Source organism: Arachis ipaensis, chromosome B1, assembly GCF_059453495.1.
Source record: "Arachis ipaensis isolate K30076 ecotype BB chromosome B1, ASM5945349v1, whole genome shotgun sequence".
In the NCBI taxonomy this organism is placed as follows: domain Eukaryota; kingdom Viridiplantae; phylum Streptophyta; class Magnoliopsida; order Fabales; family Fabaceae; genus Arachis; species Arachis ipaensis.
In genome coordinates, this window is record NC_142436.1 from 44,073,746 (window position 1) to 44,099,842 (window position 26,097).

Below are 26,097 nucleotides of genomic sequence, written 5' to 3' on the forward strand. Positions count from 1 at the left end.
GACCTAACACAACCCTCCTCCTTTATCCGGGCTTGGGACTGGCTATGTACTGCAAGTGTAACATAGGCAGAGTTCAACTATTACCAACACAAATTAAAAAAAATTAAAATAATTTTATATGGCTTAATTATCTTTAACGTGGGGTCCATGAATAACATTTTGAAAGAGTGCTGAACTTCTAATCGTGCATGAGGTGGGTAGAACCTTGATAGAGAAGCCCGCGACTCCAATCTTATCACGTAACCCTATTCCAGTTCTCATCGCCGAACATGTCTCCTTCCAGCGTAGAACAATTCCAGTCACCAGGATGCCGCCGTGACCAATCCGCAGTGACCGCCTCTTCCCCTAGATCCTAATTGGATGCACCAACAGCCCCGTGGAAGATAAATGCGACGTGCATGCATATAGGTGTTGCGCAACCGTTGTCTCGTCAACCATACCCGGTAATCTCTCCGTCCTGATTTTATTCACATCAATAAGAATCTGTCATAGCCGTTCCATTTGTGACACAGACCCTTCCTCAAGAATTGATGTCTGGTGTATGTGTCTCTGTTGAAGGTGAGTGTATCACATTACGTCCATGGATACATCAATTTTTGAAGAAGCATCATACGGCATTGCATATGACGTGAGTGAGCATTCTAATTCCACCGACGTTAATGTTCCGTCTTTGAGTGAAGATGACACACCACTTGTGGAACAGGTAATTCGTGTTTTAGTAGCGTATTTGGTTATGCCTACCAGCAACTTGTATTTAATGTTTAATATTTTGAGTTATTAACAGGGATACACTTTGTTGCAAGGATTGTGTTTTATTATTTTTTAGTTCACCATGTGAAGATGATGTTTGCAGCTTTGAGTAAATTTTTTTTCTTTTTTTTAATGGTTATGATCATGGATAGTAATGTTTTCTATAAGTTTAGTTTGGTTTGTTTATTAGTAGGTATTATCAAAAGTTACCTGGTTGTTGGAAGAGTTTTTGTGAGTGTCGAATGGTCGATGTTTATCTTGTTTGGTGATATGTCCTCGTTTATTGATTCTAGGGGAAAGAATCTGAAGTCGTTATTCAAAAAAAGGATAATGCTACAGTAAGTTATTCACAAACATATTAGTAGGTATTATCAAAAGTAAAAATCAAGAAGCAACCAACTATTTAATAAAAAACACATACATCTCAATGCATTACTCAAAATAAATACTCATTCTCAACTGAATTTGTTGCTCTGTGTATCACAAGAAAATGCACCACAAGACACATTACGCTACTGTGAACAGGACACATTAAGAAAATTAAACTGGGAAAAAAATATATCAGGAAATATTGTTAAAATGAACAAAACACATCTGAGCCTAAGTTGGTGTACTCTGAACAAAAAATTAATAGGCCCAAAAAATACAAATTCAATTTGCTAATAAAAATCTCATAAACATTTCCGTAAAAGCTAAATGTTAACACATGCCACACCAATTATATAATAAATTTGTACCACTGCAGTTGTCGGCTCGGTGAATTAAGAAGCAACCAACTATTTAATAAAAAACACATACATCTCAATTAATTGCTCAAAATAAATACTCATTCTCAACTGAATTTGTTGCTCTTTGTATCACAAGAAAATACACCACAAGACACATTGAGCTACTATGAACAGGACACATTAAGCAAATTAAACTGGGAAAAAAATATCAGGGAATATTGCTAAAATAAACAAGACACATCTGAGCTTAAGTTGGTGTACTCTCAACAAAAGATTAATAAACTCACAAAATACAAATTCAATCTGCTAATAAAAAGCTTATATAAACATTTCCATGGAATACTATCGCTCACCAAATTTCTAAAAGGACTAAGACACATCTGAATAATTTATATTACTAAATTATGTTAGATTTGATAAATTATATTATCACATGCTTCTATCCTAAATAAATTATCATTATATTACTAAAGTACCTGAAACAATATTAAATCCCAAAGATAAGGAAAAGGTACTAAAAAGTATGACAGTGACAACAACTTTGTCAGGAACAGTGACCACAGAGTCACTATACCAAATAATATTTTCCAGTCTCCAAATAACACAACACAGCCACAGGAGATATACTGAAAATCGTCACAACGACAAAAACTATTGAATAACTGATAACACCATTTTTGTCAAAGAACTGATAGAAAATAGCATGCCAAACCACCTTGGTACAGGGAACAAGTTCAACAAAAAAAAGCACTTCATTCACCAATTCTCAAGTTCTTTCACAGCCAACAGACACAGACCCGTGTTTAATCCTTCTCAATCAATTGTAATGCTCAGAATTAGAAATCTATACAAGCACCTAATTTAAATCTCAAAGACCCACTAACCTTGTAGTGTCGCTGTGGTGCTGAAGGGGAGACACGCTTCTATTCGGGCTCGTCCGCGAGTGAAGAAGTGGCGCTCGGTGGGAAGGTCGAATCCAAAAAGCCATGGGGTTTCTAGCGAACCCACAGCCCAATGAATTCATCCGCGGTGTGTGGTGAGGCGTCGATGGTTTGCTACGTGTTGTTCAAGGCTGGACAGCTAGATGCGTCTTCGAGGCACCTCCGATGGTAACATGCACCAGACCCGGTGGCTTCACGGTGACTATGGGACTGTACTCTTGACGTTGTGGTCAGGTGGTTGGTGCACGAAATCACAATCACACTTTTGCAATTCCACACAACTAACCAGCAAGTGCACTGGGTCGTCCAAGTAATACCTTACGTGAGTAAGGGTCGATCCCACGGATATTGTCGGCTTGAAGCAAGCTATGGTTATCTTGTAATTCTTAGTCAGGATATCAGTAATGATTCTTAGTTTTAATTGTAAAAAGTAAAAGAACATGAAATAAATACTTGTTATGCAGTAATGGAGAACAGGTTGAGGTTTTGGAGATGCTCTGTCTTCTGAATCTCTGCTTTCCTACTGTCTTCTTCTTCATGCATGCAAGGCTCCTTCCATGGCAAGCTGTATGTTGGTGGATCACCGTTGTCAATAGCTACCATCCGTCCTCTCAGTGAAAATGGTCCAAATGCGCTGTCACCGCACGGCTAATCATCTGTCGGTTCTCACTCATGTTAGAATAGGATCCATTGATCCTTTTGCGTCTGTCACTACGCCCAGCACTCATGAGTTTGAAGCTCGTCACAGTCATCCCATCCCAGATCCTACTCGGAATACCATAGACAAGGTTTAGACTTTTCGGATCTCAAGAATGGCCGCCAATAATTCTAACCTATACCACAAAGGTTCTAATCTTAGATTAGAAACCCAAGAGATATGCACTCAAGCTATTGTAGATAGAAGGGAGGTAGTTGTCAAGCACGCGTTCATAGGTGAGAATGATGATGAGTGTCACGAATCATCACATTCATCAGGTTGAAGTGCGAGTGAATATCTTAGAATAGAAACAAGCGTGATTGAATGGAAAATAGTAGTAATTGCATTAATTCATCGAGACACAGCAGAGCTCCTCACCCCCCAACACTGGAGTTTAGAGACTCATGCCGTAGAGAATACAAGTTCTGATGTAAAATGTCATGAGGTACATAGTAAGTCTCTAAAAGTAGTTTTTATACTCAACTAGTGACCTAGGTTTACAAAAAATGAGTAAACTAAGATAGATAGTGTAGAAATCTACTTCCGGGACCCACTTTGTGTGTGTTTGGGCTGAGCATTTAAGCTTTCACGTGCATAGGCTACTCCTGGCGTTTAACTCCAGCTTTTGTGCCAGTTTGGGCGTTTAACTCCAATTTTTATGCCAGTTCTGGCGTTTAACGCCAGAATATGCATACACTTACATACTCACTAGTCAGTGAAGCAAAGGCCTCAATCATGTAAGTGTATGCATACATCAAATTATGGAAATATGGAATTAAGCAAGACAAAGATCACAATTTTAGAGAGAAAAATACACACTAAAACAGAATTTTGGTTGATAAAATGTAACCAATTCAAATAGGCTCAAAAATCTCACAGGTTTTGTGTGTTCGAGTTCTAAACCATGTTCCAGTATAATATCTCTTCAAACAACTGTAACATTAATTTTTATTCAAATTAGTGAAATTCTCTAAAAATTTTCTTGAAAAAGAAAATATTACTTCAACCAAGTGGTAAAATATGCAAAAAATTAAACAAATATGCAATCAAACATGCAAATGCAACAATGAATAAGGAAAATAAATCATTGGTGTTGAGATAGAAGAGTAACTAACCCATGGAGATCGGTATCGACCTCTCCACACTTAAAGATTGCACCGCCCTCGGTGCATGCTGAGATGTGCAGGTGGACGGGTTGCTCCAACTGACGCTTGTAGATGGAGGTGCCTTATTTGGAGATCTATTGGTTCCTTTCCTTGCTGGTGTCTTGTCAGTGGCCTTCTCTTTTTCTTTCTTGGTACCCATGCCTAAGGAAGAAGAAAAAAAAGAAGAGTGTAAAATATAGAAAACTAAGACTGGAAGGGAGGAAATTCCAAGTGATAAGGAATGCCAAAGGAAAGATGATAGCCCAACTACATGGTAGCTACAACATGTAGGAAAGACAACAATAAAGATCAAAAAGGGGCAATTCAAAATAATAAGATGCAAGAGGATAAAAACACGCAATTAATAGGTATGAGAAGCATAGCTCAAGCATCAAGTAATAAATGTGCTAAATTAAAGAGCATGTGTAATGATGACAATTGTGAATGATAATCCCAAATACATGTGGAGCACAAGTGTTGTGAAAAAGAGGCATGCAAGTGAAAGAGTAAAATAAAATAAGATTTAAAATGCCATAAAAGCTTTTTCACAAACACTGGGTGTGCAAGTTAAAATAGGGATGAAAATAATGTAATCCAAATGTATATGAGAGCCATGAATAAATGTCAATTGTCAAATCTCTCTTCAGAATAGCCACCTGCTCAAATAAATTAAGGCACTTATCCAAATAAAACTCCAACACCAACATAAAAATGCATGAAAAAGAATTGAAAAAGAAAAAGTAAAGAACAAATAAATGCATTAAATTAAAGGGATATAAGAGTAGAGGGGAAGAACGAGAGAAAGAAAGAAGAAAGAAGAGAGAAGAAGAAAGAAATTAGGATTTGGGGAAGAAAAGATAAGATATTTTTGGCTAATTTAGATAAGCTGTGCGGCGCAAGCGACGCGGTTGCGTGAGGCACGCGGTCGCACGACTTGCGCTTAAACTGAATGACGCGGTTACGTCGGTCACGCGGTCGCGTGATCCGTTTTAGGCTAATGGCGCGAGGGTAGCCTTACACTCGCACAACTCTCTGTTCAAAATTATATTAGTGCCAAATTTTAAGTGACGCGATCGCATGGGGCATGCGATCGCGTGAGTGGGATTTAAAGGAATATGACGCGGTCGCGTGGGTCACGCGGCCGCGTGGGAAGGATTATGCGTTCAGCACCACTCTCGCACAACTTTCGGGTGTGCACCACTTTGACGTCGAAATCTTGGTCACGCGGCCGCGTGGGGCACGTGGTCGCGTGGGAGGCCATTATTCCCATATGACGTGGTCGCATCAGCGATGCGGTCGCGTGGGACGATTTTGTGCCATTGGCACGCCTCCAGCCACGCTCTCGCGTGACTTTCTGTTCGTTTTCTTTTCTTCCCATTGCACTGGTGACGCGGACGCGTCAGCAACGCTGCCGCGTCGCGTGCGTGCTTCTTTTTTTTTCTTTTTTTTTTTAAATCTGCAATATGCAGTATGCAGAATGTAAAATGCAGATGTGGATGGTATGAATAAATCCCGGTTCAATAAAAATAGAATAAAATAAAACGAAAAACAAACAAAATGAAATAAAATTAAAATTGAGAAAGGAACGATTATACCATGGTGGGTTGTCTCCCACCTAGCACTTTTGGTTAGATTCCTTAAGTTGGACATTTGGTGAGCTCTCTGTTATGGTGGCTTATGCTTGTATTCATCCAGGAATCTCCACCAATGTTTGTAATTCCAGTAGCCTCCAGGATCCCAAACAAGGCACGTAAAGCCCTTGAGCAGTTTTAAACAGGTTCTCAGGCTTCCAGTATGCTGAATGTCAGAACAGACTCCAAGATCCCAAACTTTTCTTTTACACCCGTCTTTGTGTTGATCATCATGATTCCATCCGGGTAGCAAGCAATCTGAATTCTCACTAAAGCGGCCAAACAACTTCCTAGACCCATTCAATTGAGCTCTACACCAACCTTTGCGTTTAAACTTAAAGCTTCCAACCATAATGAACCTTGCAGGATAGTTCTTACCACTGACCATCTTCCTCTTACTCTTAATGCCACAAAGAGTTCTAAGTTGACCATCCGTCTCCAGTAGCCCATATTCAAGTGGAATTAGAAAGCTAAGGGATATGAATTTTACCCACTTGAATGTTGTGAAGGATGATGGTAACTTAGGGGTAGGTGTTTTTAATGAAATTGCAAGCTCCACTCCCTTGTGCTCTTCTCTGATAATTACTACCTCTTTGCAAGCTTCTTCAATTTCAACCTCTTCCTCTTGGTAGCTTTCTTCCAATTCGATCACCTCTTCATTGCTTTCCAAGGGCATGGGAGGTTGTGCTTCTTCTTCTTGAATCTCCATCTCTTGATCAACCTCTTCCAAGTCTTCAACTGTGATATGCCTTGGAGGTTGTACACCCTCCTCAGCATCAATTTCAAACGTCTTGAAAGGGGGTTCTATGACTGGACTTTCCCATGGAGGTTCTGCATCTCCTAAGTCTTCAACCACTTCTTCCTCTTCAATAATTACAGCTTCCTCTACTTGTTTTAGTACAAAGTCATGCTCCGTACTGTCCACTGGAGTTTCTAGTATCTCTTTCATGCTACGTTCTTCATTAGATTGCTCACATGAAGCCATGGGAGCACTTTGAGTGTCCGAGCGTCGGGAACCTAATTGACTTATCGCTTGATTTAGTTGATATAGAGTTGCACGAAATCGATCCGCTTCTTCCTTAAGATGATCCCTTGATTCTTCCTTCACTAATTCTTCAACCACTCCTTCGACTTCAAGGGTTTCTACTACCTTCACCTTTAGGGCCTCCTCTAGCTCCTTATGGAGTATGGATTCGCGAAGATGATCCGTTCTCTCTTGTTCCATGTCAATAGCATCATTGAGATCATGTTGCTCTTGGATTGATGGATGTGGGTGCTCTTCCATGGATGGTGATGATGGGATGGAGAGATCATTCTGTGGTTGACAAGGAAGTGCACTAGAGCTTGAGGGTTGATTGTTGAAGGTATTTGGTGGTCTGATTTGGGCGAAGAGAGCTTGTATAGTAGAGTTTAGATCGGCAAGTGCTTTCTCCATGGAGGTTTGGGGTGGATAGGAGGGTTCATTTGGTTCATAGGGTGGTTGGTATGGTGGATACGGGTTAGGGTCATATGGAGGTGAATGGTTGTAAGTGGCTTGTGAGTCTGGTGGTTCAAAGCTGTGTTGAGGAGAGGGTTTATAGGCATATGGTGGTGGTTGTTGATAGTCCATTGGAGATGGTTGTTGCCATGAGGGTTGATCAAATCCTTGTGGCTCCTCCCATCTTTGATTGTTCCAACCTTGATGCCTGTTCTCATTGTAATTTCTTCTTCCTGCAACAAAATTGTAACTAGACTCATAGCCAAAGGGGTGAGAGTTCATAGTAGCAAATAAAAATTAAAAACAAAAATAAAAATAAATTTAAATTAAAAGGTTATTTAAATTTTGAATTTGAAAATTAAATTTGAATTTTGAATTTTTGAAATTTGACTTTTTTTTTTAAATAAGATAAGATAAGATAAAAATTTTAAAATAAAACCAATAACCTCTTAATTTATGAAAAAGTAAAAATAAAAACAAAAATAAAAACAAATAAACAAGCAAAAAGAAAATATTTACAATAACCAATAATAAGGCACATGTTTGCAATTCCCCGGCAACGGCGCCATTTTGACGAGAGGACTTTTGCGTGGTCTAGAAATTTGCGAATAAATCCTCGTTGCAAGTATAGTTTCTAAACCTTCAAAAGTCCTTTCATACAAACGTTTTGGTTGTCACAAGTAACAAACCTCTTTAAAATTGATAACCGAGTATTTAAACCTCGGGTCGTCTTCTCAAGAAATTGCAGGGAGGTATGTTCTTATTATTGGTTATGAGTTTGTAAATTGGGGTTTTGGAAGTAAGGAGGGAATATGTTATATGACAAGTAAAATAAAATAATAATAATAAAATCTCTTGGCAAGGTATAAGAATTGGAATTTCTATCCTAGTTATCCTTATCATGTGTGAAGAGAATTGAGTTTTAATCCCACTTGGTCAGCCTTTATTAAACAAAGGAAGGTTAAGTGGACTGATTTGCTTGATTCTCAAGTCCTAGTCAACTCCTGTGGAGAGCCTAGTGTTAGAGCAATCCTAGCTCAAGCAGAATCTGCCAATTTCAATCACTTGCTGAGTTTGATGACTCAAGTACTACCAATCACTTGACCAAAGCCAAAAGGGAGAAAAATATCTAAATTAAATTAAAAGCATCAATATAAATAAAGCAACGCAATCTTAAATCCGAAAATACTTCGAATTGCATTAACAAAAGAAATTAAATCTGGCATAGATGTTCATAAATTAAATTGAGAAAATAAATAAAAAGAACATTGAACCTGGGATTGAGAGTCACCCCTAAATCTAAGAGAAATCTTAAATCCTAATCCTAAGAGAGAGGAGAGAATCTCTCTCTCTCTAAAAACTACATCTACTCCTAAAATTGTGAATATGAAATCATGATTATGAATGGATGCATTCCTCCACTTTATAGCCTCTAATCTGTGTTTTTTGGGCTGAGAACTGGGTCAGAAACAACCCAGAATTCGCTGGTTGCGAATTCAACATGCTGAATTTCTGTCACTGCGACACGTCCGCATGGAGCACGCGGTCGTGTCACCTAGCGTCAGGGAAACTATGGCATATTATATATCAAATCGAAGCCCCAGACGTTAGCTTTCCAACGCAACTAGAACTGCGTGGTTTGGACCTCTATAGCTCAAGTTATGACTGTTTGAATGCGAAGAGGTCAGGCTAACAGCTTTGCAGTTTCTTCAACTTCTTGTACTCCTTCCACTTTTGCATGCTTCTTTTTCATCCTCCAAGCCATTCCTACCCTATAATCTCTGAAATCAGTTAACACACATATCAAGGCATCTAATGGTAATAAGAGGGGATTAAACATAGGGAACTTAAGGCCAAAGAAGCATGTTTTCAATCAAAGCACATAATTAGGAAGGCAAATGTAAAACCATGCAAATAGTATGAATAAGTGGGTAAAGAGTTGATAAAAACCACTCAATTGAGCACAATATAAACCATAAATAGTGGTTTATCACCCACATTGACTTAGTGTGGACGATCTCTCCCAACCCCCCTATCCGCATCTAGCGCCGCATAGCCTCCATTGTTGCCGTCTCCGCCGGTCTCCACCGTCAAGGAAAGTCAACGCTGGAGGACCACCTGACCATGGCATCAAGAGTACGGTCCCATAGTCGCCATGAAGCCACCGGGTCTGGTGCATGTTACCATCAAAAGTGCCTCGAAGAGGCATCTGGTTGTCCGGCTTTAAACAACATGCAACAAACCATCGCCGCCTCACCACATGTCGTGGCTGAATTCATCGGGCTGTGTGGGTTTGCTAGAAATCCCGTGGCTTTCTAGATTCGACCCTCCCATCGAGAGCCACTTCTTCACTCACGGACAAGCCCGAATAGAAGCGTGTCTTCCCTTCAGCACCACAGCGACACTACAAGGTTAGTGGGTCTTTGAGATTTAAATTAGGTGCTTGTATAGATTTCTAATTCTGAGCATTACAATTGGATTGAGAAGGATTAAACATGGGTCTGTGTCTGTTGGTTGTGAAAGAACTTGAGAATTGGTGAATGAAGTACTTTTTTTGTTGAACTTGTTCCCTGTACCAAGGTGGTTTTGCATGCTGTTTTCTATCAGTTCTTTGACAAAAATTGTGTTATCAGTTATTCAATAGTTTTTGTCGTTGTGAAAATTTTCAGTTTATCTCCTGTGGCTGTGTTGTGTTATTTGGAGACTGAAAAATATTGTTTGGTGTATTGACTCTGTGGTCACCGTTCTTGACAAAGATGTTGTCGCTGTCATACTTTTTAGTACCTTTTCCTCATCTATCGAATTTAATATTGTTTCAGGTACTTTAGTAATATAATGATAATTTATTTATGATAGAAGCATGTGATAATATAATTTATCAACATAATTTAGTAATATAAATTATTCAGATGTGTCTTAGTCTTTTTAGAAATTTGGTGAGCGATCGTATTCCATGGAAATGTTTATATGAGCTTTTTATTAGCAAATTGAATTTGTATTTTGTGAGTCTATTAATCTTTTGTTGAGAGTACACCAACTTAAGCTCAGATGTGTCTTGTTCATTTTAGCAATATTTCCTAATATTTTTTCCCAGTTTAATTTGCTTAATGTGTCCTGTTCATAGTAGCTCAATGTGTCTTGTGATACACAGAGCAACAAATTCAGTTGAGAATGAGTATTTGTTTTGAGCAATTCATTGAGATGTATGTATTTTTTATTAAATAGTTGGTTGCTTCTTGATTCACCGAGCCGACAATTACAGTGGTACAAATTTATTATATAATTAGTGTGGCCTGTTTTAACATTTAGCTTTTATGGAAATGTTTATATGAGCTTTTTATTAGTAAATTGAATTTGTATTTTTTGGGTATATTAATTTTTTGTTGAGAGCACACCAACTTAGGCTCAGATGTGTCTTGTTCATTTTAGCAATATTCCCTGATTATTTTTTCTCCAGTTTAATTTGCTTAATATGTCCTATTCACATTAGCGTAATGTGTCTTGTGGTGCATTTTCTTGTGATACACAGAGCAACAAATTCAGTTGAGAATGAGTATTTATTTTGAGCAATGCATTCAGATGTATGTGTTTTTTTATTAAATAGTTAGTTGCTTCTTGATTCACCGAGCCGACAATTACAATGGTACAAATTTATTATATAATTGGTGTGGCCTGTTTTAACATTTAGCTTTTATGGAAATGTTTATATGAGCTTTTTATTATCAAATTGAATTTGTATTTTATGGGTCTATTAATTTTTTTGTTGAGAGTACACCAACTTAGGCTTAGATGTGTCTTGTTCATTTTAGCAATATTCCCTGATATTTTTTTTTCAGTTTAATTTGCTTAATGTATCTTGTTCATTGTAGCTTAATGTGTCTTGTGGTGCATTTTCTTGTGATACATAGAGCAACAAATTTAGTTGAGGATGAGTATATATTTTGAGCATATTTAGTCTTTTTGTAATGTGTAGAAAAGTTTCTTTTCCGTACTCAAGTTGGACATGTGATTATACAAATAGGTTAAATAATTGCTGTAATCTTTTTTTATTTACAAAATCCATTGAGATCAACATGTGTTTTTGTACATAGTTGGTTGCTTCGTAATTCACCAAGCGACAAGAGCAATGGTGCAAAAGGATTTTACAATTATTGTGGCTTCTTTTAACATTTAGCTGATTTTTTGAAATATTTCTAGTTGCTTATTGTTAGCAAATTGGTGTGTATAATAATTTGCCTTTGAGAGTGCTCCTTCTTTAATCAGATGTGTCTTGTTCCTTAGTTTAGTGTACCATGTTTATAAATAGGTTAAATAAATGCTTTCCTCATTTTTAATTTTTAAAAATGCATTGAGGTCTATATGTGGTTCTGTAAATATTTGGTTGCCTCATGGGATGTTTGTTGGTGCTTTTGGTTAGCAAATTTAATTTCTAATTGTGGTGTCTAAATTTGATGGTAAGGTAAGCAATTCTCTGAGTGATAGTGAACTTTGGTTAAATTTCCGATTTGTATTGGTATTCTTAGTCATGGGTCTGTGTTGAATTAGAAAACACAGAAGATGAAACATGGTGCTGTTAATGTCCTATATTTTTTTATTTTAAATTTGCATAGCTTATTCTGCCTTGAGGTCAATTTTATTATGCCACATACAACACAAAATTCATTTTAAACCTGGTGTATATCTTGATCATATCTAGCTTTTATGAAATGTGCATAGAAGTATTTTTCTGTACACACTTTCGAAACGTTATTACACAAATAGGTTAAATAATTGTTGTCCTCATTTTTTGTTCTAAAAATGCATTTAGATATATATGAATATTTCAAAATAGTTTGTTGCTTCATGGTTCACCGAGCCGCAAGTTTAATGGTGCATATTGATTTTTTAATTGGTGAATACTGTCATCACGTTTAGCTTTTATGAAGTGTTTCTAGGAGCTTTTTTGCCGCCTCAGTTTGTTACTATACATCTAGGTGTTACATGGTTGGTATGACACATTCGATTTTCGCAATCTGAATTTATATGGGTCTTTTCAGTTTTTTTGGCTATCCGTTCAACTATAATAGATTCTTATATGATGATTGTGTTTCCCCCAATATTTTGTACTTCTAGCCTAGTTGACTTTGGGCAACACAAGTGAAGTTTCTGCACGGAATCAATTTCTGCTCTTTATGCAGAAACCACCTTATATACATGGGAAAGCCGGTAAAACCTCATCCACAATTTTGTGCTCTTGTTATAGTTCCTATTCAGTTCTTTGCTTCTGACCGTCCCATGGTATAGTTTACAGAAATTACTGGAGACAAGATGCTCACCATGTTACATTGCGGACTTGTTCAAAGAACTAAAAACCAATCAGGATCAAGCAAAGCTTGATGAGATAGAAGAAATTGGTTTTGGTTTCCTGAAGCTTGTCCCAAAGTGGCAAGTGAGGCAAGGCATAATGGTGATGTTGGCCAAAGCCTATGACACTGAAACAAGCACCCTCAAGCTAGAAAGTGGAACATCCGCATTGTATCGGAGCTCTTCCAGCGTCTTTTTGGTATCCCGCCCAGGGGTGAGTATACCTTTACCTATTACACACCACTGAATTGGTTTTATTTATTTCGGTCTTCGTGTTCATTGCTATGTTCTACCTATGATACTGCTCATTTTGCCCTGTTTATACATATCCATGTTGTAGTTGATGACTTCCCACCGTTGGACGGCAGGAATGCTGCTCATGTGTCAATTAAAAAAAGGTATCACCGATTGAAAACTGTACAGCTGAGGCATTTTGTCAAGCATTGTGTAATGGATAGTGAAGATGACAGGATGGAGTTCAGGAGACACTTCATTCTACTGGTGCTGAAGATGTTCTTGTGCCCGACCGTGCAACATGTAATCTCGTCGTGGCACATCGACATAGTACTTGATGTATCTGATCCAGCGAGATATCGTTGGCCATTGCATATTTTTAATTCTCTAGAACAGGCAATTAGGAAGTACCAACATAAAAAGAACAAATATTGTGAGGCCTGCATGCTTGGGTTGCTAGTAATGTTGTTAATTTAAAATGCAATTTAATGTGACTAAGATGTGCATCCCTGAAACTAACTTGTTTATACAATATCTCCAGGTGTTGTACTTCCAGAAACTAAAGCACGGTGAACTCGAGGGTTGTCAAGAACCTGAGCCATGGCTTTCTGCATGGACTGCCAAGGAGCTTAGCACACGGCAGAAACTATTCAACCGGAGGTATTCACTGACGCAGTGCAATCGGTGTCCTGTGTCCCGCATAAGTTGTTTAATTTTTCAAGTTATTGGTTATGTTTTAAAATCATCAATTTTTAATTTGAAGCTCGTTTTCTAAGTAATTGACTACAAATGGACTTTTTGAATTCATGAAAAGCATGGTTTTGCATTTTAGTATTAAGCACTGGAAGATGTCGCTAACGGGTGTGTCGTTTATTATGTCCGTATTTTTATGTTATCGAACATCATGTTGCTTTAGCTGTATGTGTCTTCTAACCAGTTAATGGCCAACAACAGGATTGCAACAAACCTGGCCGGAATGAAGATGGGGACAAGGAGGGTGCCACCGTAGAGGACACAAGTGACCCAAGCCCTGAACGAGAAAATGTGGACCACGAAAAAGTGAGTTAGGATTAACATTTACTAAGTATCTCTTTTTCATGATTAAACGTAGATCGAGTAAACTGTTTAGTCTATGTTTTACCTTTCATTTACGTTGAAGTTGTGTTGTTGATGCGATTTCAGGAATCTACTCGCAGGGAAGGAGTTGGAGAGGTTTTGAAGCACCTGGATACACATGCAGTTGCATCGGACGGTGATGATGATGACGACGAGCCAATTGCAAAGAGATTGCGTCAAAGATCTGATTCAAGCAGGACTGATAAATCCATATTTGATTATGTGTTTTGGTTTGATTTGAATGGATTTCAACATATAAACTCACACTTATTCACCAAAATAGCATGCTTTTGTGTTTTTTCTCTTGATTGTGCCTAAATGTGAAAACATGCATTTTTGAGCTTAAATTAGTGATTTCAATCTCACTTTTATGCCACTCGATGCCATGACATATTTGTTAAGTGAATTTAGGTCCTAGAGGCAAGTTGAGCAAGGCAAAAGTGGAAGGAAGCATGTACAAAGGGAGAAAACATGAAGAAAACAAAGGAGAAGCACACAGCTATGTGTGCGTATGCACAACTCCCTATGCGTACGCACAAGGGCAAATTCAACGACCTGTGCGCGCGCACACATCTATGCGTACGCACAAGGGCAAATTCAACGACCTGTGCGCGCGCACACATCTATGCGTACGCACAGGTACTAGTGCGTGCCTTCATTAAAAATGCATGTGCACTCGCGTTTTGGGGCTCTTTTTGGCCCATTTCTGAAGGCTTGAGGCTGAAATCAAGAGCTATATAAAGGGGGCAACATCTCATATGAAGGCATAAGCTTAGGGAGCTCACTTGTAGGGTAGAAACACATAGTAGGAGTAGGAGTAGGGTAGATTAGGAAATTCTCTCTTAGGGTTTTAATTAGGGTTTGTAGAATTTTATACTTCAAGTTTGATTTTGGATTATAGCAATTGCATTGTAAGTATTTCTTTAACTTCTCCTTTAATTACATTACTTGTTCTACACTTTTATCTATTTCAATTTCTCTTGTCCATATTTACATAGTCTTGAAATTTTGGCTTCCTAGTTGTTTAATTTGATGTTTGATGGCTTTTATATGTTTGTTTAAGTTGCCTTTATTGATTTTGAGCATTTGTGGTTCATAGCTTTCATTAATTTACCAAATTTGCCATACTTTATGATTATGCATATTAGGTATTTGATGAGATGCTAATTTTGATTATGGGATAATTTTCACCCCTTGGCTTGGGGGAAATAAGTGTATGGATTACTAGAGCCATAATGTCCAACATTTAGTGATAATTCTTGGGCTGTTAATTGTTCTTGTTCCCACTAACGCTAATTTGTTGCTAAGGTAATTAGCAAGTAAGCTAGGATTTGTGGGTTAAGAACACTTATGCTCATTTAACTTACTCTACGATGTGAGGGTTGACTTAGTGAGATTAATCCATCATAATTATCATAGTTGTGGTTGTGGCAAGGAAGGGATTCCATAACTCATCCCAAGTCAAGGTTTCATTTGTGTTTTGAACCACTTTTCAATCACTTTATAGTTTTACTTGTTTATATCACAAACATAGTTCTTTTATTCCTTTATTAGTTTATCATTTGCAAATTTTGTCTAGTTCTTTAATTCTTTTATTTTGTTTGCTCTCAATCATTGAAAACCCCTTTGTTCTTTCAACCAAAATTGTGCACTTGTTGGCATTAGTTTCTTGGGAGAACGACCTGGGAGTCGAAATACTCTCGGTTATATTTTGTATTGAATTGTGACATCTTTTAGATTAAATTTTGATTGTGAGATTTTATTGTTGATTTAGACTATACTACCAACGAAGGATTTCCATTTTGAGGAACTCTAGATCAACGATAAAACGCTCATTGTCAAATTTTGGCGCCATTGCCGGGGATGCAATTTAGTGCTAACTTTCGGTTGTTGTAAATATGTTGATAGTGTAAAAATCTTACTTTTTGGTTGTTTGGCTACTTTTGTTAATACTTAGGTTTTTGTTTTTCTTGTTTATTGATGTTCTTTGTTTTTATTTGCTATTTTCTCTATGAGTTATCACCCTCTTGGTTTGGAGTTTGGTTGTGCTTATTTTGTAGGGCTTGATAACCTCAATTTTGGATTGCATCATGGGATTGGAGCATCAATTTTGGGAGGAGCAACCTCCTCTATACTAGAATGAGCCATACCCTTCCTAATGCACATACCCAACCCAAGGATATGGTGGATTTCACTTTGATTATGAACCTCCACCACCATATAACTATGATCCATACCCCCAACATAACTCTCAATCACCATATTTTCAAACACCACATCAATAATATCATCCACCTCCTTACACACCACTTTAAGATACCTACCAACATGAATCACCTCCTATATATACAACCTTCCCCCAAAACAATGAAACCCCTTTTTCACCCCAATGTGAATCTTTTCCACCCTTGACCCAAGACCATCAAGACCTTCAAGCTTTTCTACAAGAGCGAGAAGGATTCCGAAGTACACAAGGACAATTCATGGCTACCATAGCCAAAGCGGGGAACCTCTTGGTTCTACTACGCTCATCCGATCAAGGCACTCCTCTTGAAGAGTGTGAAGGAGCAATTGAAGGGTGTAGTGAAGAGGAGAGCATGGAACCAAAAGGGAAAGAAGAAGAGATAGAGCATGAACTAGAACAAGAGAGAGAAAGTGGAGTATGTGAACCGGAGGAGAGAGAGATATATATGAGGGAGATTGATCAAGGTGAGGATTCCATCATCAATGATTTTTTGTCCTCCTTGATCAATCCCCTTAATGATCCTAATGAGCCTCTTCCCATTGAGTTTGAGAAAGACATGGAGGTAGACTTCTCACAACTTCCATGTTATGATTTGAGTGATGGGGAAGAGGAAGTTAGTGAGGAAGTAATTCCGGTCCAAGAACATATTGAATGGGTGGCAATTTCACCTATGAGCTTCATTGGCCCCCATCAATATTCTATCTTGGAGACGGACTACCAACTCAAGGTTCTTCTTGGGTTAGTACATGGTGGAGGAAACGGTATTGGTTGCCAAGAGAATCCAAGGCTCTTCAAGAAGAACAATTCAATAATTGGAGTTCAAGAATGGTGTGAAGCACAATTGGGTGATTCTTGGAAAATATTGAATTGCTACAAAGGTCGTTTAGGAGCTTATCCATCCGGCTTGGAGCATAGAGATCAACAAGAAGGTGACCGGATGCCTAGAATATGGGATCCCGGAGGAGCCTTAAAGTGCAAGCTTGGATAGAAGTTCAAGGAGGAGTGGAAACACAAGCCACCCTAGCTAGAGTCTCCTCAATAAGTCCAACTTAAGGACTATAAACCAAAGTGCTAGGTAGGAGACATCCACCATGGTAACATCTTTCTTACCCTTTCTCTTTGTTTATAGTCTTAGTTTATTGCATGTTTACTTGTCATAGTTAGCTTAAGATTAGTTTTATTTCGAGTTTAGATATGTTAATTTTCATATGGATGATCATGATTTTGTGATGTTTTGAATGTTTTGGGGTTGAAATGTTGATTGAGCTAAGGCATAACACCTTAGAAATGAAAGAAAAATTTTTGCAAAACAGGACACCTGTGCGTACGCACGCTGCTGTGCATGCGCACCCAACCGTGAGTTTCGCGACCTGTGTGAGTGCACAAGCCTGTGCGCCTGCACACTCTTTGTATTGCCCTCTGTTCGTAGCACCAGCACAGCCTGTGCCTGGGTGCTACCCTGTTTTCCTTAATCTGTGCGTGCGCACTGCTTTGTGCGTACGCATGCGTCTTCTTTTTTGCGCCATCTGTGCGGCTGCACAGACGTGTGCGTCCACACATCAATATGCAACCACTCTGGTGGGAGCGTTGGCATGGCTTATGCGCGTGAACGCAACCCCCTATCTTTCCCTCTGTGTGTGTGCATAGATCTGTGTGCGCACGCACACATGATCCTTACTATGAAAAAAAAGTGTTATGTGCGCACGCACAGGCTTGTGCGCGCATACACATCTATATCCCCGTTCTGTTTGGAGCACTCGCACACCATGTGCGAGCGCACACATCCCCTGTTTTACCTTTTTTGTGCGTACACACACGTACCTGTGCGTGCTCACAGGTGCTGTTTTGGGCAACATTCCTATTCCACTTTAAATAAGCCATAATGCACTTTCCACCCACTCCAGCCCTTTCTTCTCTTTCTTTTACCTTATTTTCTACTTGTTTTACTTCGTTTTCATTGCATCTCATTTTTGTTTTAGTAATTATATTTGTTTTGCTTTAAGTTGTTTGTTAGGTAAATAAATTGCAAGTGTTTGCTTGTTGTTTGTTTGGATTGCTTGTTGATTGAATTTCATCGATGCACTTGTACTTTACCTTCAATTACTAGCACCTACTTGGATTTGCACATTACATTTTGTTGCATATTAGGCGAAAAATTTATGAGTGCATATGGAATTAAGTGAATTGAGTTGAAATTACTTGTTCATCATGAATTTCATATTAACTTCATCATATGACCGGTACTTGTCCCTTGTTAATGCCTTACATTTGTTTGAGAGACTCAACTTGATTCTTATCAAGCCTGTCACTTTTTGTAACAAGTATCTTTACCATGTGACTTTTTCCTTATGTTTCATAATGAATAAGTTGTTTTCTTTTCATCATTGCATTGGTTATTGTTTGTTGTGCTAATTTACATCACTTTTACTCTTTCACTTGCACACCTTCAATATCCAATATTTTCTAAATTCAATTCACTCTTATTGTAATTGCCTAAGCTTGCTTGTGTTTAATTGATGCTCATCTCTTGCTTGCATCTTAGGCCATTTAGTTGAGGAACTTATTCTTCAATTTTTGATTATGTGGATGTCGTTTTAACCGGCCGTTGTGTGTCTTCTAACCGTGTGCACACTTGGAATACACACATGGCTCATTTTTTCATCATACCACACAACTATGCAAACTTCCTCAATTAGATGCTTATTTGCTTACTCCTTTGCCATTTTTGTGCTACTTGCCCTATGATCCCTAATTATACTTTATTCATTCTTTTTGAGGATGAGACGTGAAGGCAAGGACCCGGCGAAGGAGGAGGACACTGAGGATGAAGATGCCAAGAATGCATTGGACTTGGCAATTTTAGTACAACCTGAGCCTCCGCATTCACCAACTGAAGGTGGAACTCTTGAGAGACACTCTCTCCGGATCGTGTTCGTGCACGGAGGACCGTGCAACGCTTAAGTGTGGGGGAGGATTCGTCATTCTGGGGAGTAAACTTGCTTTTTCCGAATACTTTGCACTTTCATTTTTTGTTTTCTTTTAGTAAGTTTCTTGTATATATTTGGAGTATTTTTTATTGTTGCATTGCATTTTTCTTTTGGTATATATATCATAGTTTATATCTAGCTATTGCATATTGCATTTTGCATATTTTTCTTAGCATATATTTTATAGATAGAAGTTGTGATTGGATGATGTGAATAGTATAATGCATAGTTTAATTTTGATCCTAATTGTTCATGTTACTTTTTGCTTGTTGAAAATTAGGAAAAGAACTAGGAAAGATTTTGAAATTGCATCCATCACAACATACATACATACATACATACATATATATAGGAAATAATTTTGGTAAAAAAGAACAAAATTTTTAAGAATTTTGTTTTTAGGGCGTTCTATTGGATTGATTTGGAAAACTATTTTTACACTTGCTTGAATGATTTTTTTATGAAACATGGAAGAGTGGTAGAACAAAGCAACCTTGTGAGTTGTTGAGCCTTTAATGAGTGGTTACACATTGTAACCACAAATTTTTTTCATTGTGTGCTATGCTCCTTCTATGATTATAATCTTGGTTTTGCTTGATTCTTTATGTCCAATGTTTCATGTTTTGAATGCATTTAGCATGATTGAGGCCGTTTTGAATTAAACTCACTCACCCATATGGACCTACCCTTGCATCTACCTTTGTTAACCCCTTTTGAGCCTCTTAATCCCCTTTGTTTTAATTGTTAGCACATCACAGCCCTAAGCGGAAAATCATGAATTACCTTGAATTGCATCTTTGATTAGCTTAGGTTGAAGAGTGTGTTTCATTTAAGTGTGGGGGGAATTTTAGGAAACATTGGTAGTGAATGAAAAAGTTTGTATTGGGTATGCATTGAAAAAAAAATTGGAAAATGAGTGCACATTCATGTATCAATTTGCTTTAACCATATGCATTTGTCCTAGAAAAAGAAAAAAATATAGAAAAAAAATAAATAATAATAAGATGGGACAAAAGTCATACTAAAGAAAAAGAAAAAAATGAATAAGAAGTGCATATGTGGACTTGGATGAAAAAGATGCATGAATGTGTATAAAAAGTGTGATTATGGGAGGTTAGGTTGCATATTTTGTGATTTGGTTGATGTAGGTTAAGTTGGACACTTGAGCTAATCAAAGATCCAATTTCTTAGTCCACTTAGCCATATTTATCCTACCTTAACCCTAACCCCATTACAACCCTCTAAAGACCTCATGACACTTGCACTCATGCATCACGTATTTGTTGATTGTTAAATGAAAAGCAAAACCTTGAAAGCATGATTAGGAGGAGACTTGAGTGACTAGACCCTAAAACACCGAGCGTTGAGAGTGTATACACACCTATGTGAGGGTTCAATTACTTAACTCTATGTTTCCATGCCTCTTATTATGTATTCTTGCAAGTTGCTTCATTTTGATGAGTAAATCAATTCTTTAGATTTTGTTTGCATTGAGCTACTTCTTTGCTTAGCCCTATATGTCTATACTCTTACTTAGAAATTTTATTGTTTGTTTTTACCAAATCGATAGGAACCATAGTATAGATATAGATAGATAGTGTTTTGCATAGTTGCATGCATTTAGTTAGTACATTGAATAAGTTGCTTGCCCTTTTATCCTTCTCCTTTGTATGTGATTAGCATGAGGACATGTTATTGTTTAAGTGTTGGGAAATTGATGAATCCATATTTGACGATGTATTTTGGTTTGATTTGAATGGATTTCATCACATAAACTCACACTTATTCACCTAAATAGCATGCTTTTGTGTTTTCTCTCTAGATTGTGCCTAAATGTGAAAACATGCGTTTTTGAGCTTAAATTAGTGATTTTAATCCCGCTTTTATGACACTCGATGCCATGACATGTTTGTTGAGTGAATTTAGGTCCTAGAGGCAAGTTGGGCAAGGCAAAAGTGGAAGGAAGCATGTACAAAGGAAGAAAACATGAAAAAAAACAAAGGAGAAGCACACAGCCATGTGTGCGTACGCATAACTCCCTGTGCGTATGCACAACTGCAAATTTAGCGACCTGTGCGCGCGCACACATCTGTGCGTACACACAGGTTCCAGTGCGTGCCTTCATTAAAAATGCACGTGCACTCGCGTTTTGGGGCTCTTTTTGGCCCATTTCTGAAGGCTTGAGGCTGAAATCAAGAGCTATATGAACGGGGCAACATCTCATATGAAGGCATAAGCTTAGGGAGCTCACTTGTAGGGTAGAAACACATAGTAAGAGTAGGAGTAGGGTAGATTAGGAAATTCTCTCTTAGGGTTTTAATTAGAGTTTGTAGAATTTTATACTTCAAGTTTGATTTTGGATTATTGCAATTGCATTGTAAGTATTTCTTTAATTTCTCCTTTAATTACATTACTTGTTCTACACTTTCATCTATTTCAATTTCTCTTGTCCATATTTACATAGTCTTGTAATTTTGGATTCCTAGTTGTTTAATTTGATTTTTTATGGCTTCTATATGTTTGTTTAAGTTGTCTTTATTGATTTTGAGAATTTGTGGTTCATAGCTTTCATTAATTTACCAAATTTGCCATACTTTATGATTATGCATATTAGGTGTTTGATAAAATGCCAATGTTGATTATGGGGTAATTTTCACCCCTTGGCTTGGGAGAAATGAGTGTATGGATTACTAGAGCCATAATGTCCAATATTTAGTGATAATTCTTGGGTTGTTAATTGTTCTTGTTCCCACTAACGCTAATTTGTTGCTAAGGTAATTAGCAAGCAAGCTAGGATTTGTGGGTTAAGAACACTTATGCTCATTTAACTTACTCTCCGATGTGAGGATTGATTTAGTGAGATTAATCCATCATAATTATCATAGTTGTGGTTTTGGCAAGGAAGGGATTCCATAACTCATCCCAAGTCAAGGTTTCATTTGTGTTTCGAACCTCTTTTCAATCACTTTATAGTTTTACTTGTTTATATTACATACATAGTTATTTTATTCTTTTATTAGTTTATTAATTGCAAATTTTTTCTAGTTCTTTAATTCCTTTATTTTGTTTGCTCTCAATCATTGAAAACCCCTTTGTTCTTGCAACCAAAATGGTGCACTTGTTGGCATTAGTTCCTTGGGAGAACGACCCGGGTGTCGAAATACTCTCGGTTATATTTTGTATTGAATTGTGACATCTTTTGGATTGAATTTTGATTGTGAGATTTTATTGTTGATTTGGACTATACTACCAATGAAGGAATTCCATTTTGAGAAACTCTAGATCAACGATAAAACGCTCGTTGTCAAGGACCCCTCAACCACGTATGAGGGATTGGGATGCAGGCACAACTAATAGGACAAAGAAAAAAGAGAACCCTATGGTGAGCAAGATGTTCCTTCTTAGAATTTGTTAGTTGCAACTATGCAGTTTGGAACATGAGCAAGGGTTTATGTTATGGTTAAACTAGTAACTGGTTGTGCCATTATTTAATAAGCCTAAGTGACATGCTCTATTAGTTAGTATTGGGTTCTTTGTGTACTATGAAAGCACTTTGACGTGTTTGTGAACCACTTGTTTGATATTGTGGTTTCAGGTATCCACCATAAGGGGGGAGTTAGTAGCGCATCATTGCGCACAACCCATCATTCAGTATCATCGGAAGCGGATGACGACGATGACCAGTCCATTGGCATCAGACTCCACGTCAAAACTCTTCAAAGGAAAACACCTCAGCGTGACAGGGTAGAAGGGAAAATCATCACAACCATCCAGTTGGAATCAACTAATCAACCAACCGAGACAGTTGCTCCTGAACCAAAAACACTATCAACAGAATTGGTTGAGTTTGCAGGGGTTGAGGAATATTCTACTAAATTTTTTGACAGGCAAGTGATTACTACATAACTTTGTTTCCAGTAGTAGTATATAAGGTTTTTTTATAGCATCCTATACAATTCCTGAAGGTTGACCACCGTAATTTTTTTTAATTCCAAACAGGCATCCTGCCATCTTATCTCAGCGGGAGCCGGAGTGCGAAATGATATGGGCAAATATAGAAAAGGGCATTTACGCCTCGAGACCCATTAGCATAGACCGGATCTAAGAAATCATTCCTAGAGGTTCTTCCTACGCACACCGAGTCCACAGCGCCCCTCTTTCTCTCTTGGGATGACGCTGCTCTTTAAATCACCCTCACCTCCTCCTCCCTGACCTATTCATCCATTACTTCGGGGACGGAAAATCACCGAATGGGAAGAACAACAAATCAGAGGATGGGCTGTGGACACTTCTCTTGATAGCCACCATACTTTGGCGTCATATGATGGTAGATCACACCTAGTGCTATCAAGGGAGGACTTGTGCATACTGAGACCTCGTACATGGCTCAATAACAGTGTATGTAACGAAAAATCATGTTTCTCCAATTTGTTTGTTGCTTATGCATTGGTGACATTGACGATTTTACAAGCTGGTTATGTAGGTCTTACACTGGATGTGTTGCGCATTCAATGACTCAGGTCTCAAAAGATTCACACGTGACTTTTATTGCGTGTGTCTTGGGATTCTGATTAGGAAACGTCCATATTAATCATTTATTTACAGTACAGTTTATGAACTTTTGATAATTTGTAATTGTATAGAAAACGGTATTGGTCCCAAAGAATCTGCTAAACTTTCAAGATTGACCGAATCCAGCGTATGTCGGATTGGGTCAACACTTTGGTGCCGATACTAGATATTTTGACAAGGAAATCGCTTCAAATAGAAAATGGGTACATATGTTTGCAGTGTAATAAGTTACTATAATCATAGCATCATTACAATAGATTATGTGTTTTTCTTTGTAAATGCAAGAAATATACCTAGTTACAATTGTTGGTTGTGCAGTGGTTTTTCCCTGTATGTATCACCTATCACTGGTGGGTGTATGCATTTGATGTCTCCGAGAAAAGGCTGTTCGTACTGGATAGCATACACAGTAAAACTGATACAGCACGGAGCAGGCTAGATTCATATGCAGTACCATAATAGCTCATCACTATTAAGCTCTATTTAACCGTTCTTGTTGTATTCCGTTTAACTTTAGTCGTTTGTGTCTTAGGCGAGGCTCATTGAAGACATTGCACAGGTGGCTATCCCGACTTATAAGTCCACTCAAAAAGAGCTGCCTTGCACTTGTGCCTCTGTTTCAATATAACCAAATGGATGATTCTTCCCTTCAAAATTTCACAATGTATTAATTGTTTAGTTATATTGAGATGTTCCACTAATAGAATTGCATTTTTCTGTTCACTTAAATTTGACTGTGGTGTGTATGCAATAAAATACATGGAGTACTGGAACGAAGGCATAAAACTAGATGACTGGCATTATGTGAGCTTCCAAACCTATATACTTTATTACCATATTTTTTATACACAGGTCAATGTCTGTACCTACAAGCAGTTTTTTAACATTGATTTTTATATGCAGGACATCGTCAAGTTATACAGGTTGGAAATAATACTGGACATCATCCTATCTCACAAGAATATATCCATTGGAGCTGCCTTGAATGCCCTTGACGGCCGTGCTCGGCCTCCTGTGCGCCGCAACCAACCAAGGAACAAACGCATGGAGGTTAGGACTCCATTCACAGCACCTGATACAAAGAGCATACTTTGGCGAGCTGGAGGAAAGCCTAAGAAAATGTCCACCAGAAGGAGCTAAACATGGGAAGAAGTAGGCTCCATATTACGTCTTTCTTTACATAGGGAGGAAATATCATCACATCCTATGCTATATTTTGTTGGGACTAGACAAATTACTTGTCTTACACAATGTGATTATTTCTTTTGGATTGTTAGGTTGTTTATGGATAGTTGCACTTTAGACCTTGACAAACTTTGCTGGTTAATTCAACGATAATGCATGTACTGTTGATATGAATTTTGTCTTTTGCACCTTGGTTGGAGATAATTTTGTGCACAGGCTCAACAACTTATGGGTTTTGAAGTATAATTTTTGCTAATGTATATACCTGTTGAGGTTCCTACATGTCTCTGGATGTCTCTACTTATCTTAATCATGCATTGTTAGTCATATTTTGCTCGCAGCTGACTGAAAACGGAACTGTGTTCTGGTGGAGGTGTAACTTCTGCTTTATGTGTCTATTTTAGTTGTGCGTCGTTAGAGGTGTCTTTTCACAGATGTGTCATCCGGAAGAAGTGTCTTTTTCCAATGTGTTGTTTTGGATGTTGTTTAACTTCGGATGTGTCTTCCGCGGAAAGTGTCTTTCTGCTGTGACTTCTTCGGATATGTATATAGACGGATGTGTCTTCCACTAAAAGTGTTTTTTGGGAGAGGTGTTTTCTGCTGTGACTTGTTACAGGTGTCTATAGATGGATTTGTCTTTTTCAATAAGTGCCTTTGAGCAGTGTCTTTCTACGAGGTGTCTTCCCAGGGATGTGTCTTTTCTAGGAAGTGTCCTCTAGCAGTCACTTTCTAGGAGATGTCTTCACAGGGATGTGTCTTCTGCAAGATGTGTCTTTTGTGAGTGTGTCTTTCGTGTCTTCAACGATATATGTCTTTTGCGAGTATGACTTTCTAGGAGGTGTATTCATAGGGATGTGTCTTCTGCGAGATGTGTCTTTCGTGTTTATTCATCAATATCACGTAACATTCATTGGTATTTTGTGAGGCAAAATGCAAACTTTAAAAACTTGTCAAGGTTTGACAATATTAATCAATGAACATAAACACAATAAAGAATGATATATATCGTCAGCTTAACAATGTTTATTTCTTTAACAACCTGAATA